The following is a 16,344-nucleotide window of genomic DNA, read 5'->3' on the forward strand; positions in this document are numbered from 1 at the left end:
CCTGTGCTTGCGGACGTGGCGTGTCTCTCAGTAATGTGGGCTTGGTAAAAGAATGCCCAGCTTTCTTTTTAGAAGCTCTTATTAGGCTAGAATTTAAGAGGTCATGCTGTGGTTTTCCTCTGCTGCAGTCTGCAAAGCCTCAGCGACATGGGTGGACCTAGAAGTTATTGCACTAAGTGACATTAGTCAGACAGTGAAAGACACACATCAGGTGACATCACCTATATGTGGAATCTTTTTTAAAAAAAGGATACAAATGAACTTATTTTCGGAACAGACTTTGAAATAGACTTTGAAAACAAACAGGGTTCCCAAAGGGACCTGGTGGCTGGGGAGGGATGGCTTAGGGGTTTGGAATTGGCACACGCAGAGTGCAGTATATGGAATGACTGGCCAACGGGGACCTGCTGTACAGCACAGGGAACTCTACCCAATATTCTGTGATCTTCTATGTGGGAAAAGAATCTGAAAGAGAATGGGTGTGTGTACATGTATAACCGAATCACCTTGTTGTACGGCAAAAATTCTCACAACCTCGTAAATCAACTATATGTCAATAAAAGTTTAAAAAATGAGAAAAACAACATCATTTTGTCTCCACATGCCTCAGTTTTGTTATCCCTACAAGGGGAGCAATTAAGTCATGCTTCTTACCTTAACAGTTTGTAAGGAGGATGAAGATAATAAGAATGGGAAAGAACCATGTAAAAAGAGGAAAGGTCCTAAGATGGGGAGACAGCTCTAAAAAATCCAGCCATGTGACCTACCTCGGGCTATTTATTTCACTTCTGGGGGCTCCAAGTTTCCTCGTCTGTAAAGTGAGCTTGGACATGGCAGTTGGTTCTCAAACCCGGCTGCACTTTAGAATCCCTTGGGGAGCTTTTAAAGAGTAGGATGCCTGAGTACCTTCTCAAGCGGAAGAAAGCAGAATCCCTGGGGCTGAGACCCAGACCTCAGTCTACTTTGGAGCTCCCAGGTGGTTCTCTTCAGCCAGTGTTGTGAACTGCTCAATTAAGTGATTGCTCAACTAGATGATCTCCAAGGGTTCTTTCCCTCTAACCTTCCGTGACTCTCTAATTTGTTTGATAATTTCTTGCGATAGATCGGCCTTAATCCAGAGCCAATCGTACCTTGAGGGAAAACATCCCCCAATTAACAGTAGAAGGTGGCAGAAGGGTGAACCATGGAGCCACATCCCAGAATGGTGGATGCCATCTGCCTCAGGACTACAGTCCATATAACAAGCTGGACAGGATCCTAGAACAATATTTTTCAGTATTTTTTTCTTAGCAATGGAAGGGATTTTATAGCAACAGAATCCTACAGTCTGTAAACTTTGGGGATTGGTTTTACTCAGCATAATTTCCCTGAGATCTATTCAGGTTGTTCACTATATTTATTAATAGTTCCTTTTTACTGCTGGGACATATTCTGTGCTGGGGATATACACTTTATATCTAACCACTCACCCACTGAAAAACATGTGGAGAGGTTCCAGTTTGAGGCTCTTGTGAATAAAGCTGCTATGAATATTTGTGTATGGGTGTTTGCATAAACATAAGTTTTTCCTTTGTGGGATAAACCCCCAGGAGCATAATATCTGGGTTGTATCATAGGTGCTTGTTTAGCTTTGTAAAAAACTGCCAAACTTTATTCCAGAATGGCTTTACATTTTATATTCTCACTGGCAATGTGTGAATAATTCAGTTTCTCTGCATCATCACCAATATTTAGTGTTGTTGTTATTTTTTATTTTAGTCATTTGGATAGATATTTAGCAAAACTCATGTGTTTTTTTTTCCTTTTTTTTGTCTTTTTGTTGTTGTTGTTGTTGTTGCTATTTCTTGGGCCGCTCCCGCGGCATATGGAGGTTCCCAGGCTAGGGGTCGAATCGGAGCTGTAGCCACCGGCCTACGCCAGAGCCACAGCAACGCGGGATCCGAGCCGCGTCTGCAACCTACACCACAGCTCACGGCAACGCCGGATCGTCAACCCACTGAGCAAGGGCAGGGACCAAACCCACAACCTCGTGGTTCCTAGTCGGATTCGTTAACCACTGCGCCACGACGGGAACTCCTCATGTGGTTTTGATTTGCATTTCCTAGTGGCTAATGATGTCAAGCATCTTTTATGATTTTAATTTTTTGAAATGTCGAGTTTTTTTTAAAGTTATACATGTTTCAGGAGTGCTTGAAAAAATTGTGTTCTGCTGCTGTCAGATGGCATTCTACGTATGCCAATTAATCCTGTAGATTGATTATGTTGTTAATTTCTTCTGTATCCTTGCTGATAGTATGTCTAGTAGTTCTATCAATTGCTGAGAGTCAAGTGGTAAAGTCTCTAAATATAATTGTAGCTTGTCTATTTCTCCTTTCTTGTCTATCAAGTTTTTGCTTCATGAATTATGAGTCTCTATTGTCTGGTGCGTAGACACGTAGGATTTTTATGTCTTCCGGGTAAATCGATTCTTCTATTGTTATATAATATACCTTATTGTCTAGTAATTTTCTTTGCTCTGAAGTCTATTTTATCTGAAACAAAGGTATTAATTATATCTTAAATAGTGTAATAATATTTAATTTAGATGATATACTAATATCTTTACATGACACATATATTGTATAGCATAGTAACATATATAAAATTATTGCAGTGGTGTGATTATAAAATAAATGATAGATTATGGTTGTGAGGGGTTAGGGAGAAAGGGGCGGTAGGGAGATGACTGTGGCTATAAAAGGATGAGGGGATCCTCGTGACAGAACTGGCCTGTATCTTGACGGTGGTGATCACATAAATCTATACGTGTAGAATTATTCTCATTATAAATGACACAAACTAAATGTACACACACATACACTCAAATGAGTGTACTTGAAACTAGTGAAATCTGAGTTTTGTTGTATCAGTGTTAATGTCTTAGTTCTCATATCACTTTATAGTTTTGCAAGATGTCACCATTGGAAGAAGACAGATGAAGTGTAAAGATCCCCATTATTTTTTTCTTTAATTTTTTATTTTATGAGTTTTATTTTTTCCATTATAGTTGATGTACAATCTTCTATCAATTTCTATTGTATAGCAAAGTGACTCAGTCATTCATATATATATATATTATTATATATATATATTCTTTTTCTCACATTATCCTCCATCATTTTCCATCACAAGTGACTGGATATAGTTCCCTGGGCTATACAGCAGGTCCATATTTTTTATAATTGCATGTGCATCCCAAAATAAAAAGCTAAAAAAATTGGGATTCTTCCCGCTTTTGTATACCTTTGAAATTTTCCAAAGTAAAACATTTTGAAAAACTCATGGGAGTTAGTAGAAATTCTATTCCCTTATACCGTCCTGTTTGTGTTTTCTTCATTTATTTAGTTCCACAGCCCTGACATGAAGACATTTAACCTGGGACTTTGTGCATTTACTCCTGCTACCTCTGCCTTTTTAATGTTCCACTCTAAAAACCTGCACAACCACATGCCAAACCTTAAGGAGCCCTTGGCCAGGGCATGGGCCCCACTACCTAAGTAGGCTTGGGATGGAGGGAGACTTTGCTGAGACCTCTCCCATTTGGTGCTGTCCTCATACTTCTTTCTTTGCTTGGCTTTCCTTCTCTTTTCGCTAATCCAAGTAACTATCGGGAAAGGACCTCAGAACTTAGACCCTAGAGCTATGAACTCTGGGGTGAGACTCACTGCTGAGTCCAGATTAAAGTAAGTCACGGGCTCTCTGAGAGGTGCTATTACTTGACAGTCAAATAAGAGTTCTTTTACAACTACCATACAGGGTTGCCTTGAGAAGCCAATGAGGAGGCCTGTTAAAGAACTTCTTAAACTGCTCCATACTGTAAAGATTCAGACTGTGGTCTTCACTTATTTGTAGGTCCTTCTCAAGAGTCTTTGAAAAAGCTCTTTAGCCCTGATTCTCTTAGAACGCTCAGATAGCCCGGATTGTCCTAATGTCACCTGGGGCTATTTGCTGGCCATTGCATGCTTATTTCTCCAGCTAAAATATGTGCTCCAGGGGGCATAAAGCCAGGGCTTCCACTTTGAAGCCTTCCTGGCAAAGCACATCCCAGCAAAACCGTGATTAGAGTCCGGTATGGGTCAGCCAGAGAGAAGTGGCTGCTGGGGTCAGCCAGAGAGGCGGAAGCTGATCATTCCGACCTTGGGGCTTTCCCAAAGGAACCAAGAATACCTGGTGTGAGGTGCTCTGACAATGGGCAGGCTGGGAAGAAAGAGATGCTTTCAGGAGAGAAACAGTGAGTGCAGAGCTACTTAGTGGAACTGGTCTTTTGTGAAAGGCCTGGCTATGCCCCTGGACTGAGGCAGTGATGGTGAAAAAGGCTCAGGAGAGGTTCAGGGGCCTCGTCCCACCTCCTCCCTCCATCCAGGAGAAGCCAACTCCTGTGCTTCCCCCTGAGACTCAGTCCAGCCTGCCCTCCTCACACCCTCCCCTCTGCCAGGTCACAGGACTGACTACACTGCATGGGTTCTTGCCTTGTGCTGAATGTCCCTTGAAGGCTGAGGCTATAGCTTTCACATCTGCATTTCTCTTGCCTGGAACATAGTAGATGTTCAACAAACATCTGTTGATCGAGTGTATGAATGAAGAAATGATGAAAAAGGCAGGGAAGAAAAGAGAAAGAAGGGGAGAGGGAAGAGGAGCTGAGAGAGCTCCAGGGACCGTGGAGAGGGGACAGGCAGTACAGAGAGCCACCAGCTAGGTTCTGAAGTCCTCCTGTCTCCTCTGTTGGCCCCTCTTCAGCTCAGGCCAATAGTGTTCCTCACCTGCAGCCCCAGAGCCATTGAATCGACTGGATTTCCAGCCAGCTGGACAGCCTGGCAGCTTAATTTGAAGTGGCAACTACTGACTCCTCATACCAGGGGTCTGAAGGAGGAACCACTCACGGGCCCTGCAGGTCCACCCCGTTCCTCCAGGGCCCTTCACTTCGAGGCACTCATAGGCTTCTGTGTCCTCCCTGCCCGTCCTGCTATGGGTGGGCTCACCCTGTAGCTGGGCCCCTCGGCTCTCCAACTGCTGTGCCTTATGGGTCTCAGTTCTGGGCTCACTCCAAGACGAGATCCATGGTCCCCATGGGATGTTCAGGCCTCACCCACATTCTCAGCTCTAGCAGCTGAACCCGATCCCTTTTCTCCAAGCTGGGGTCTGCTCACACAGGCAAGCACATAGTCTAAAAGCACGGGCCGTAATTCCAGATTCAAATCTTGACTCCATCACTGGTCATGCCCGTGACCATGGACAAGTTAAGCGATGTCTCTGGGCCTGCTCCCTCCTGTTCCAGGGAACTAATCACAGCACCTGGTCATCCAGTCGATGTGAATATCACCAGAGGTAATGCAGGTAAAGCGCCAACCCAAGCTTCTGACAGAGTAAGCTCTCAACAAATACCAGTGGCATCATTTCTATTGGTGTTATTGACAGATAGCCCAGAACCATCACCACGGCCTCCCTTGATTGAACATCCTGTTGGGGGTGGTGATGGATGGCCCCTGAGGGAGGCCAACGCAGTCAGCCTCCCAGTGCAGAAAGCTCTGGCCCATGAGCCCCACTACTGATGCTGGTTTTGAGATTCTGACCCAATTACAGCGAGGCCAAAAGAGAGTAGACATCAGGTCCAATCCAAGAAAACCGAAGGTGATTTGCACGCCCCTCCTCCCTTCACTCTCCCACACACACATGCACGCAGCTGTGCAGGGCTCTTGTGAGGAGGCAAAGGGGAGCATGGGTTATAGGCAGAGGTTACACCAGGCTGGTGCCTACACCCAGGAGGGGTGTTGGGCCTAAACAGAAGAGGTGGGGGGAAGGGCAGAGGGCAGCTGTGTCCACTCATTGCAGTCAGAGGAGTTCGTCACTAGAAGATGAAATAATCTGAAAGACTGTGTGCCAGGAGAGACTTCTCTTCTAAGGCCTGTTGGTAAGAGAAAAATCACTCTGATAAGCCTGCCTGTTGGACAGCTAGCAAATAACACGTGTGCAAGGGGCGATGCTGCCCCTGACCCCTTAGCCGTCCTCAGTGGCACCTTGGGAAGAGAAGCGGAAGCAGATCATCTTCCCTCTCACCCTGTCTTCCTTCCTCCGGACAAGGTGAAGGCAGAGGCTGGCCCCTGGCAACAGGAGCTGCTTTCCCTGACAACCCAAGATGCTGCCACCGCATCAGAGCAAGAATTATGGTCGGCTTACGTAGCCTGGGGCAGTGCGTAAAAGGGGAAATCAGCACCGCATTAAAGGGAAATGAGTATTTGTTTTGAAATGTATTTAAAAGCTCTAGCTGATTAATTATTTAAGGGCCAGCGGGTATCTCGGCTGCCATGGAAACCTCTGGCTCGGAGATTCCTTCCTGGACCCACTAGACACTGGCCTTCAGCAGCACACACAGACACACTCACACACACATTCATATACACTTGCACATGTGCGCACTTTTACACACATGCACATATTCGTGTGCACACCGTTACACAGAAACCCTCACATGCACGCGCTCTCTCTGTCATGCACGTGCGCGTGCACGCGCGTGTGCACGCACACACACACACACACACATACACACACACCACTCAAGCACCCCTCAGGAAAGAATGGTCTGAAATGCTGTGTTTTCCCACTCTCTCTTTGCATGTGCTGCTTAGAGAAGCCACCAGGACGTGAAGAACCCCATGACTTTTGCAAGATGTCCTGGGGACAATCCTTCGATTGCAATTGCATTGTCCTTTGCAAATAGAATCGGGCACAGGATGTCTCCCTTTCCAAACCACAGCTGGGGAGTTTTATGGACAGTTTGTACCAATGACGATGCTACCTTTCTATCACAGTGCTCAGGGATAAAGGAAACAAGGGACCAGACACACTAGGGAACCAGAATCCTAACACTTCTTCCTAGCTGTGTGTCCTTGGTCAAGTTCCTTAACCTCTCTGAGCCGTAATTGGCTCATTGGTCAAATAATAGGAAAACTCTTCTGATTTGGATTCTCTCCTTCGATCCCCTGAACAAGCTTTGAAGCAGGTGTCATTCCCATGCTCAGTTGCTAGGCAATGAGGAAGCTCTAGTTCAGAGAGAGTGAGGAACTTCCTCAGAGTGACACACCTGAACCTAAGTGGTTCACTGCCAGAGACCACATCTCAACACCTCTGCTCTCTACCTCCAGATCGCTATAAGGACTCTAGGACATGTGGCTGGCACATAGGGTGTGGGTCCCTCCCTGTGCCCCTTCTGTCCTGAAGGATCTGGAAGTATGTCTGATGCTCAGAGGCAGGTGGAGGCTCACACCAGCTGCAGGGGAAGGGCTCCCTGGCTTGGAGAGAGCGCTCAAGTCCAGGGCCTCAAGTTTCCCTTCAAAGGAGCTTTCCAAGAGCTGAAGTCCTGCTTTCCACCGCTCCCCACACCGCAGAGGCCCTGCACCACTGAACTATATAATTGCATATTTGTTCCTGTTGGGGCTTGAAATATTAGGGCCCAGTGTATAATTCCAGGGCTCCAGCACTGAAGATCTTGCCATGTAACTGCAAAATAAAAAGACAAATAATGTGACCAGGGCTGCAGCCCATACCACTCTGCTTAATGAATGGGGAATTTTATTAAGAGCAGACAGAAAACAGTCAAACCTCCAGGGCCCAGCCTTGTCAGAGGATCCTTAAAGGGAGGGTAAGTCTTCCTGAATAATCCTGTGCCAGGTTCAACTAAGTGTCTTTCATCCTACCTTGTCTGTGGCCATCTCTGATGATTCTGTGCTTGGCCAGCAAGCAGTGGGGTAGGGGCAGGGCCATGGTAGTGTGGCAAAGGCTGAGATGATGGGACCAGGAAGGTGTTGGACCAGCAACCTGCTGGGTCTTCATGTGTCAATGACCTTCACCTCCAGATAGAGAACACACCCAGAGATCAGAGTCCAGGGAAATGGAGAGAAACTGGGCATGTTGGATAGCTGAGGTCCAGAGAAGCAATTTACCAAGAGTCACTTAGGTACAAAGAAAAAAGCCTCAGAGTCTAAAGCACAGAGGGAGGCAGAGAGATGATCTCTGGTCAGCAGGGGAAGGTAAGGAAGATAAAAGGCAAAGGGAATCAAGGGGAGTGAAGCCTGAGCAAAAGTGGCATGTGCTCTTTGTGTGGCATGTGCTCTTTGTCCAGCACGTGCTTGGAACCTGGCACGTGACTTTGCAAAGACCTAAGACCAAAAGGATTGTCTACTTGGGAAATGAGAGCAAGTGTCCAGAGAAGGAAGCTGCAGCAGGGTCCTGTAGGGCAAGGAACACTGGATCAGAGTGTTATTTATCCACCCATCACTTCAACAGCCCACTCTGGGTACCAGGCGCTGCGCTGAGGATGCTACAGGAGTAACTCACTCAGTGCACCATCCTGCTGTGTGTGTTCAGTTTCTCTGTCCAGTTTACCAGTGAGGAAGCTGAACCACAGAGAGATTAAGTAGTTTGCCCAAGGACACATTGGGAGTAAGTGGTCATTCCTGGAAAGAAACCCAGCAATCTGGCCCCAGAGTCCAAAGATCAAAGTCAAGAGAGGAGCGGATGTGATGCTCCCTAGGACAGGCCGGGGATTGAAAGAGGTCCATCCTATGGACCACAGCCTGGGCACTTGGAGGGGTCAGCATGGGAACTCAGGGTAAAGGGCAGAAGTAACAGAGCCTCTCCTCCTCTCTCTCCATCTCTCCTTTCTCATGCTGGTAATGGGAATGATGGAAGGAAAAGGGGAAGAAATACGATGGACTGGCAAAATTATGTCTAACCAGAAGTTTCTCAACTTGTCCACAACTTTCAGCAGCTTTTTCCATCATGCATGTGGCACGTGTAACTGGTGTCTGTTTTTTTGTGGGTTTTTTTTTTTTTTGGTCTTTTGTCTTTTTAGGGCTGTACCCCTGGCATATGGAGGGTCCAGGCTAGGGGATGAATCAGAGCTGCAGCTGCTGGCCTACACCACAGCCACAGCAATGCCAGATCTGAGTCACGTCTGCAACCTACATCAGAGCTCGCAGCAACACTGGATCCTTAACCCACTGAGCAGGGCCAGGGATCGAACCTGAGTCCTTATGGATACAAGTCGGGTTCGTTAACCACTGAGCCACAATGGGAACTCCCTGGTGTCTGTTAAATAAGTCCTCATATACATCTTTCCTCACTTAACACCTGTGGGAAAGAAGGCTCTGCTTCCGTTTCTGCGTCCTTTGAAAAGAAGACGGGATGTTGTGCTACAGTGAACAAAATGCTGGATAAAGGTGAGGTGGGGATGGAGTGGGATGTGTGGCGTGATGGCACATGGCTTCTGGGTCCCCAGGAGAATCTCACTTGTACAAGTTCTCCTCCTGGATCCCTTGCCCAGCATAGGCATGGGGGCCCAGCTAGGCGTGGAGGCAACTGTGTTTCAGGGCATAAGGGTCCCAGGGTGTGGGTGAGCTCCAGTTTCCAGGGAGTTAGCAGAGCTGGAGATCCTTGTCTCATGGCAGGTAGAGTTTCTCCTCTTTTGCTGGCTGGTGCCTGGATGGGGCCAAGGCTACCTTCCCATTTTCTGAATTATGGATCTGGAGAAAAATCCCTTGGCCTCTCAAACTTTCATTTCCAGTAGTATCAAAAAGCAGGTATTTTTAGTGGTGCATCTAAGGCATATGGAAGTACTCAGGCTAGGGGTGGAATCAGAGCTGCAGCTGCCAGCCTTTGCTATAGCCACAGCAATACAAAATCCCAGCCGCACCTGCAACCTATGCTGCAGCTTGTGGAAACAACCCATCAAGCAAGGTCAGGGATGGAACTTGCATCTTCATGGATACTAGTCTGGTTCTTTTCCGCTGAGCCAACTGAGAAGTCCTCCAAAAGTAATCTTTATTTCCTGCTTTGGGGATGCCTTCTAGGATTTCGTGAGGCTGAACGCACTAACTGGTGGTTGAGGGCTAACTTCGGCTCCCATATCCCCCTTGCCACCAACCGGTTTGCTCTCAGTGGACTGCAATGCTGGGGCCACTTTTCATCTCTGTAGCATAAGCCCAGCAAATAGGCTCTCTGGGACCCCTCAACTCACTTTTAGGTTCAAGAGAGAAACAGAAGAAAAACTGAAAGTGATTTTTAATACCACGACCTCGAAGTCAAACATAAAGGACTTAAGGACCTCAAGGTCCCTAGACTCCCAGCCACTCCATCTGCCTCAGACGCACAGGGGCTGGTGTGGCTTTAGCTTTGGTATCATCAGCCTTCTGGATGGGGTGCACCCTGAGACCCTCCCAAGATCTGCCTTCCACTCATTCACCTGCTCTCTGCTTAGACCCTTCTCACACCCTGCATGGGGTCTTCTGTGGGGTGCTTGCCTCCTTAGGCCCACTTCCTACCTCCTACAGTTAATGCTTCTTTCACTAACAGCCAAGTTACCCACTGCAGGTGTCTCCACAAGGTGACCTTCATTCTAATGGGGATCCTAGGCAGAGACCAAGTAAGACCAATTTGCATCCTTTCCGTTTGGTGCCTCAGAGCATATTTGCCTTCATCCCGAATCTTTACCTACCAACAGGGGCTCCAAGAACACTCACCTTGGACACTTGAAGGAAGACCCCCAAACACAGCCTATGATGCTTAAGAACTACCCTGATCTGTTTCATAGGATTGGGTCCTCCTACCCCCCAGCTTTGTGTAAAGACATTCTTAAGGACAATAGCACCAAGATATCATAAATACACTTAGACTCAGGGATGAACGCGTATGTGTGTGTGTGTGTGTGTGTGTGTGTGTGTGTGAGCATGCGTGAGAACACAGGTATAAGAATGGGAAACACACTGGGTTCTGCCTGGAAAGACCTGGATTCTCGGATCTGTGCATTGTTCAAATGATTCCCTATGCCCACTTTCCACCTTGCAAAGTCATCTGTCCTTTATGAGTCCCCCAAATACCTCCTTTAGGTTTTCAGGAAATGCGTTTCACTCTAGTGAAACCACCAGGTAACAATGTCACTTGGGCCATTTCCCTCAGTGTTTCTCACTTCTGGGCTCTGATCTGGAAAAGGCAGCTGAGCATATTTACCACATAGGACTATAGCGATGAATAAAATAAATGGACCCATGTGCTGTTTTAGCTTAAATCACAAGAGAAAATGCAGCCTCGGTGTTCACCATTCTCCCCCCAGAGCCCCAGCAATTTCTCAGGAACATCTGGCAAGTTCCAATTGCAAAGTCAGGCCCTCGAGACAGAGCACCCATCCTCAGCTGGTTCAATGTCTATGACTCTTAAAGCTCAGAGTTGACATATGAAGCTAGTGACCTCCTATCAGGTGTCAGGCATCCTGCTTCCTAAGACTGGGCCAGGAAGGCCCTTCTCTGTTCGTTGTACCCCAAAGGTCCAGTTCTCCCAACAAAGAAACTAATGAGGGAGGAAAACGTATCCATATGGGGTAAAGGAGGGATGTTTCCTCCTTCCTGAGGACCCGAACCAGTACTTTTCTCCATAATGAGATCCTACCCCTTGTTCTATCTCTGTTTTCATCATCCAAGGTCTTGTTGGCCCTTTTTCAGAAACTGGTGGGTCCTCAAGTGAAAAGACCTATACGAGATTCTAAACAAAAATCCAATTAAGCTGCTGGGTGAGAAATGTAATTGCTACAAACAAAGCATGTCAACTCTACAAAATGCTATTTTTTAAAAAGGCAATGGCCCCCTGTTTCCGTGCAGAGACTTGGCATGCCAAGGCTTTTAAGGGGAACCGGTACTGTTAAAGATCACCAGGTCATTCTTGTTCAGGGGGTGGAAAGAACCTGGATGTTACAGGCCCTCTGGGACCCTGAGACGCTGGAGGCAGAATCAGCACATCCTCATCCAGACACAGCCCTGCCCTGTTTACACCTCAGATGTCTCCCTGGACAGAACAGGTGCACACGGAATGAGAACACGGCAAATTATTTGTCGGGTCAGTTCAACAGGGCCCGCAGAAGTCCCTGTGTCAGAGACCTTCTTCAGGTAGCATGTAGATGTGAAAAAAATCACATGAATAATGAAACACTTTGTTCTTCCATGCTTCAAGTTCTTTTCACATGTGTTAATTCCTACACTCTTCCTTGGAGCCGGGGTGGGTCAAGAGTGAACACGATTAGCTCCCTTCCATGGAGGGAAAACAGGAGGCACGCACTGGGGAGGCAGAGGGCTCATGCTGAACCAACTCTACAGCACTATCAGTCCAGGGCTTACCCAGAGAGCAGGTCCTAAATGGACCGATTCACAATAGGTCTGTAAGCATGTGGCCCATTTGGTCAAGGAGAGAAAAACAAAAGAAAACCATCATGCAAACCAGTGTGCATTTGTTGTGTGAACCCTGAGTGGGAAGCACAAAGGAGTCTGAGACTATAAAGGCAGGGAGGGGTCCCCATGAGCAGGCAAGGGTCCCAAAGAGACAGGCCATGCCCTCTGCCCCCACTCCACCCTCGTCCCTGCCAGTCTTTCTCCTGGAGTTAACCTCTGAGGGTCTCTCTATCGACTCCTGCCTATGGATCGCAAAACTTGATCAAAGCTTTCCTCTCCCGGGAAGGCTGCTTCAACAGAAGTAGGAGAGGAGTTGCAAGGGTTGGTCAGCTGGGGAGCTACTTAAACAACCTTCAACCAACCCTCTAGGCCTGTGTCGTCCGACTCGGCCACAGGTGGCTCTAGAGCTCCTGAAATATCTGCACTGAGATATGCTGTGTCAAAGCTGCCCCAGATTCCCAAGACTTCCTATGAAAAAAAAGGTGTTGAATTTTTCATCAATCATTATATTGATTACCCGTTGAACTAATGTTTTGAATATTTTGTAGTAAATAACATGTGTTATTAAAATTAATGTCACTTGTTTCTTCTGACTTTTTAAGAGGTAGAGCTCTTGGAATATTAGAAAGGACCTAGGTGGCTTGCATTTGCCGGTGACGTTGTATTTCTGTTGAATGGCGTTGCCCTAAGCCCTTCTGCCTGGTCCCTGAGAAATCAGTCATCAGATCTCGCCAGCAGAAGTTGATCTGTCCAGATTAGCCCATTGTACGTGTGACTCCTTGTGATTTGGATGGGATGGTAATCTTCCTCCTCAATGAACAAGAAAACCAGGCTCAGAGGTACAGAGGAGCATGTTCAAAGCCATGGAGCCCCTGACGTTCAGACCAGGACTTGCTTTAACATCTCTTGAGTCCCAGACCTGTATTTTTTCCACCAGCCATAGGATTCCCTTTGTTGTTAAAAGTTCAGCTGTTGGAGTTCCCTTGTGGCTTGCAGGGTTAAGGATCTGAAGTCGCCACTGCTGCGGCTCTGGTTACAGCTGTGGCGTGGTTTCAATCTCTAGCCCAGGAACTTCTGCATGCTGCAGACATGGCCAAAATAAATAAATAAACGAAAATACATAAAAAGTAAAAAAAAAAAAATTTTTTTTTTAAGTTCAGCCCCTAACTTCCTCTCTGTAGTCATTTGCAGCAGGGCACTGCTCAGAGCTGTACTCTACAAGGAACAAAAAAACCTTTTTAGTCTGGGATTCCAGAGCAGCCCAACCTCATGCCCCAGAGTCCATGAATCCTCTTGGCATTATAGTACATACTTTCTCCTTCTAGCAACACACCCTTCACCTTACTCCCAAGCTTCCTAACTTAGTATCGTACAATAGAGGGAAAAACTAGACCCTTTAATATATACGCTGAGATTCTTTTTTTTTTTTTTCGGAATTTTTCATAATTTTATTATTTATTTATTTATTCTATTGTTATTTCCCCAACACAATTTTTTTCCCACTGTACAGCATGGAGTCCCAGTTACACATACATGTATACGTACTTTTTTCTCCCATTATCATGTTCTGTCATAAGTATCTAGACAGAGTTCTCAGTGCTACACAGCAGGCTCTCATTGTTAATCCATTCCAAAGGCAATAGTTTGCATCCATTAACCCCAAGTTCCCAATCCATTCCACTCCCTCCCCCTCCCCCGGGGGTAACCACAAGTCTATACTGCAAGGCCACGCTTTTCTTTTCTGTGGAAAGGTTCATTTGTGCTGTATATTAGATATCAGATATAAGTCATATCATAGAGACTCTCATACTGAATGAAGTAAGTCAGAAAGAGAAAGACAAATACACGGAGATTCTAAGCTGTATGTAGATGTGGTCTGTGGGTCACCAGCCTGCTCACCAAGGGAGCATATTCTGCCAGAAGGGTGGTCAGCACCCTTTCCATGGAGCACCTGAACCTTTGCCTGACTCCTTCAACATCTGGGTCTTCTTTTTCTTTTCTTTTCTTTTTTCTTTCCTTTCCTTTTCTTTTCTTTTTTTTTTTTTGTCTTTTTTTCTTTTTCTTGGGCCACTCCCGTGGCATATGGAGGCTCCCAGGCTAGGGGTCGAATCAGAGCTGTAGCCACCGGCCTACGCCAGAGCCACAGCAACGCGGGATCCGAGCCGCGTCTGTGACCTACACCACAGCTCACAGCAACGCCAGATCCTTAACCCACTGAGCAAGGCCAGGGATCAAACCCACAAACTCATGGTTCCTGGTTGGATTCGTTAACCACTGCTCCACGACAGGAACTCGGGTGTTCTTTTTGAAAAGAAAGTAAAGGCAATGCCCAAGGTAAGGAGCAGTTGGGACGAAGAGACTTCCAAGGAGCTCTTCATGAGCCAAACCCTCACACTCAGTTGTGTAAATTCTAGCTGGGTTCCATTCTCGTGGGTCCTATTTCAATTTCCAAAGTGACCTCAGTTTTATGCCACCAAGACGTCCTGGATCTGCTCTCTCTTCCAGGACCACCTCTTCCCCGCTGGCTGGGATGGGAGGCATGTTGATTTCTGTTCTTCTGGGTAAGGGTCCTGCAGGCACAGATGAACACATTGGAGAGTCTGTTCTTCTCCAAGAACGCCTCCTGCAGTAGCCTAACCTCACCGATGCTCATACCAGTCGTTCACACTTCTTACCATCAAAAATTATCATTCAGGAGTAGACTGAAGACGTCATTCCATTCTCCCAACTACCAGAGAGGGCTTTGTGCTTTGTGATCCGTAAGAGAAAGGAACCATCTCTGCTCTTCTTCTCCTGCTGGACACGCACCCAGGAAGAACAACGGTCAGAGTCCCAAAATTCCTGAAGGCACCAGAAGGTTGGGAGGGTGACTGAACTTTGGAGGTGTATTTCATCCATCTGTAAATTGTGGAACACATCCATGTCTGCCCTGCAGCTCCCCTCCTCCGAGAGAGGGTCACCAAAGCAGATGAGGTGTAAAGGAGATGGCCACACACCCAAGCAGGGAGCGAGCCCCCAGGAGGAAATGAATAGGCTCTTGAATGCCAGGCTGAGTGTTTCCAGAGAGGAGGAAAAGAAGTAAAAAAAGGGCTGAGACCTGTTCATTCTCTGAAATTGACAGAATGGGGGAGGTGAGCCTGTTGAAAATCCAAGGGCTGTAAAATCTATGTAGAGATCCTCAGGGCCAAAGCGCATTCAATAGTCACATAAAGAAAGGCAACTTAGATTATTAGAGGGCCTGCTCAAAAGTCACTTCCTTAGGGACACCTTGATGACTCCCATGCAGAATGAGTTGCTGTCACCCAATCATCGTGGCTCCCAGGTGCTTCTTCCTACCTGTGCAGAGCATCAGCACGCCTGTTTATGAGAATCTGACTCCAGGTCTACTGGCCCATATGATCATCAGAGCCTCAAGGACAGAGGTCAAGGCTAACAGATCTTTACATCCAGGGGGTATTCAGTGAACACATGTTAAATTGATGGGAGGAATTCGAAGAGTGACCTGCTGTGAATAACCACCGGTAACACAGCCAAGGAAGGAGCAGAGGGCCTTGCCAACAGGCAGGGAGAGAAAAGGCAGCTACGGGATTGATGGCTGTGTTTGGAGAGAGGCTTTGTGTGAGGGAAAACTCTGCAGGCTGTGTTTCACAGCTGGCACTCGCAAGAATTATCAAACCTTTCCAGGAGGGTAACAGCAACTAAAAGGAAAAAAATATATATGGTGATGGAAAGAAAATACGGAAAGGACCAGATCCAGGGAATCTCCCTCCAAACCTCCCTCTGGAAGGTTGGCAGGCAGATACATATCATCCAAAGCTAACCATGTTCTAGAAAGGGAGCGGGTCTGATGGTGAGAAGGCAAGTGCCAGGGAGACAGTATCATTTGAGAGAAACTCTCTGTTTCAAGCATCTCTTGTTCCCAAGCCATGTCTACCTGTCTCTCTTTATGTGAACACATCTGTAGTTATTAGGTACCCACATGGGGGCCCAGCTCCGTGAGACACAGCAGGATACGGAAGAGGCGGATGCTCTCTGCTTTTCAATTGCTTACAGCCCCCTCACCTGGCTAGAATCCCTCTACATCAGGCCAAAACAC

The sequence above is a fragment of the Phacochoerus africanus genome, chromosome 15 (assembly GCF_016906955.1).
Source record: "Phacochoerus africanus isolate WHEZ1 chromosome 15, ROS_Pafr_v1, whole genome shotgun sequence".
In the NCBI taxonomy this organism is placed as follows: domain Eukaryota; kingdom Metazoa; phylum Chordata; class Mammalia; order Artiodactyla; family Suidae; genus Phacochoerus; species Phacochoerus africanus.